The sequence below is a fragment of the Gambusia affinis genome, linkage group LG15 (assembly GCF_019740435.1).
Source record: "Gambusia affinis linkage group LG15, SWU_Gaff_1.0, whole genome shotgun sequence".
Classification (NCBI taxonomy): Eukaryota; Metazoa; Chordata; class Actinopteri; order Cyprinodontiformes; family Poeciliidae; genus Gambusia; species Gambusia affinis.
The window spans coordinates 1,537,964-1,541,629 of NC_057882.1; positions in this window are offsets into that span (position 1 = coordinate 1,537,964).

Consider the following 3,666-nt stretch of genomic DNA (forward strand, 5'->3'; position numbering starts at 1 on the left):
AAAGGAATTTAACTGACCACGCCCCGAGCGGTGAGATCCTGCGCCAGGGCCGGCCCAAAGTTGCTTAAGGTCGGGAAAAGAATTTCATTTGGGGGGCCCAAGTTATTTATTTATTTATCTGTTTGTTTTACAATTAACTACTGAAGCAACAGTTAGTTACAGGTGTCTGTTTCAGAATAAGCTTTGCATAACAATTACAACAGTTTCTTCACATTATTTGTTAAATCACTTAAGAAAAGGTGCTGATTTTAAACCTACTTTCGATCTTTTCATATTTTGCTTCCTTACAAATTCCACAAAAAGACTAGCTGAGATTAAAATAATTAGATAGGATCCTAGCCAACATTTATACATTGGGCCCACAAAGGTGGGAAATAGGTTGAAAACAGGAGACTTACCCACCTACTCACTATTAAATATTTTTATATGGTTTTTGTTGTTGTTTGTCTTTTGCATGACAAATCTGAAAAGAATTTACCTTAAGTTTCTCAACCAATTTGAACAGATAATCTTAATCACTCAAAGAGCACCTGCTGGGTGCTCGCTGAGATAAAACGTTTTTGGTCAAAAACAGTAAAAAAGCTTAAAACTCAAAATTTTGAACTGGTTCCAGCTTCAAACAACCAGATTTACTGCTTCTCAGCACTTCCAAGTTATACTAAAGCAAATTATGCTGAAATTTGATTGTGGTGCTGAAATTTCACAAACTGTCCGTTTTTGGCTTCTCCCGCTGAGATAAAGCGTTTTTGGTCACTAACAGTAAAAAAAGCTTAAAACTCAAAATTTTGAACTGGTTCCAGCTTCAAACCACCTGATTTACTGCTTCTCAGCATTTCCAATTTATACTAAAGCAAATTATGCTGAAATTTGATTGTGGTGCTGAAATTTCACAAACTGTCCATTTTTGGCTTCTCTCGCTGAGATAAAGCGTTTTTGGTCACTAAAAGTAAAAAAGCTTAAAACTCAAAATTTTTAACTGGTTCCAGCTTCAAACCACCTGATTTACTGCTTCTCAGCATTTCCAAGTTATACTAAAGCAAATTATGCTGAAATTTGATTGTGGTGCTGAAATTTCACAAACTGTCCATTTTTGGCTTCTCTCGCTGAGATAAAGCGTTTTTGGTCACTAACAGTAAAAAAGCTTAAAACTCAAAATTTTGAACTGGTTCCAGCTTCAAACAACCAGATTTACTGTTTCTCAGCATTTCCAAGTTATATTAAGCAAATTATGCTGAAATTTGATTGTGGTGCTGAAATTTCACAAACTGTCCATTTTTGGCTTCTCTCGCTGAGATAAAGCGTTTTGGTCACTAACAGTAAAAAGCTTAAAACTCAAAATTTTGAACTGGTTCCAGCTTCAAACAACCAGATTTACTGTTTCTCAGCATTTCCAAGTTATATTAAGCAAATTATGCTGAAATTTGATTGTGGTGCTGAAATTTCACAAACTGTCCATTGATTGTGGTGCTGAAATTTCTGAAATTAAAAAAAAAGCTTAAAACTCAAAATTTTGAACTGGTTCCAGCTTCAAACAACCAGATTTACTGTTTCTCGGCATTTCCAAGTTATATTAAGCAAATTATGCTGAAATTTGATTGTGGTGCTGAAATTTCACAAACTGTCCATTTTTGGCTTCTCTCGCTGAGATAAAGCGTTTTTGGTCACTAACAGTAAAAAAGCTTAAAACTCAAAATTTTGAACTGGTTCCAGCTTCAAACAACCAGATTTACTGTTTCTCGGCATTTCCAAGTTATATTAAGCAAATTATGCTGAAATTTGATTGTGGTGCTGAAATTTCACAAACTGTCCAGTTTTGGCTTCTCTCGCTGAGATAAAGCGTTTCTGGCCAATAACAGTAAAAATGCTTAAAACTCAAAATTTTGAACTGGTTCCAGCTTCAAACAACCAGATTTACTGTTTCTCAGCATTTCCAAGTTATATTAAGCAAATTATGCTGAAATTTGATTGTGGTGCTGAAATTTCACAAACTGTCCATTTTTGGCTTCTCTAGCTGAGATAAAGCGTTTTTGGTCACTAACAGTAAAAAAGCTTAAAACTCAAAATTTTGAACTGGTTCCAGCTTCAAACAACCAGATTTACTGTTTCTCAGCATTTCCAAGTTATATTAAGCAAATTATACTGAAATTTGATTGTGGTGCTGAAATTTCACAAACTGTCCATTGATTCTGGTGCTGAAATTTCTGAAATTAAAAAAAGCTTAAAACTCAAAATTTTGAACTGGTTCCAGCTTCAAACAACCAGATTTACTGTTTCTCAGCATTTCCAAGTTATATTAAGCAAATTATGCTGAAATTTGATTGTGGTGCTGAAATTTCACAAACTGTCCATTTTTGGCTTCTCTCGCTGGGATAAAGCGTTTTTGGTCACTAACAATAAAAAAGCTTAAAACTCAAAATTTTGAACTGGTTCCAGCTTCAAACAACCAGATTTACTGTTTCTCGGCATTTCCAAGTTATATTAAGCAAATTATGCTGAAATTTGATTGTGGTGCTGAAATTTCACAAACTGTCCATTGTTTGTGGTGCTGAAATTTCTGAAATTAAAAAAAAGCTTAAAACTCAAAATTTTGAACTCGTTCCAGCTTCAAACAACCAGATTTACTGTTTCTCAGCATTTCCAAGTTATATTAAGCAAATTATGCTGAAATTTGATTGTGGTGCTGAAATTTCACAAACTGTCCATTTTTGGCTTCTCTCGCTGAGATAAAAAGCGGTTTGGTCACTAACAGTAAACAAGGCTTAAAACTCAAAATTTTGAACTGGTTCCAGCTTCAAACAACCAGATTTACTGTTTCTCAGCATTTCCAAGTTATATTAAGCAAATTATGCTGAAATTTGATTGTGGTGCTGAAATTTCACAAACTGTCCATTTTTGGCTTCTCTCGCTGAGATAAAGCGTTTTTGGCCACTAACAGTAAAAAAGCTTAAAACTCAAAATTTTGGACTGCTTCCAGCTTCAAACAACCAGATTTACTGTTTCTCAGCATTTCCAAGTTATATTAAGCAAATTATGCTGAAATTTGATTGTGGTGCTGAAATTTCACAAACTGTCCATTTTTGGCTTCTCTCGCTGAGATAAAGCGTTTTTTGGCCACTAACAGTAAAAAAGCTTAAAACTCAAAATTTTGAACTGCTTCCAGCTTCAAACAACCAGATTTACTGTTTCTCAGCATTTCCAAGTTATATTAAGCAAATTATGCTGAAATTTGATTGTGGTGCTGAAATTTCACAGACTGTCCATTTTTGGCTTCTCTCGCTGAGATAAAGCGTTTTTGGCCACTAACAGTAAAAAAGCTTAAAACTCAAAATTTTGAACTGCTTCCAGCTTCAAACAACCAGATTTACTGTTTCTCAGCATTTCCAAGTTATATTAAGCAAATTATGCTGAAATTTGATTGTGGTGCTGAAATTTCACAAACTGTCCATTGTTGGCTTCTCTCGCTGAGATAAAGCTTTTTGGTCACTAGCAGTAAAAAAGCTTAAAACTCAAAATTTTGAACTGCTTCCAGCTTCAAACAACCAGATTTACTGTTTCTCAGCATTTCCAAGTTATATTAAGCAAATTATGCTGAAATTTGATTGTGGTGCTGAAATTTCACAAACTGTCCATTGATTGTGGTGCTGAAATTTATGAAATTAAAAAAGC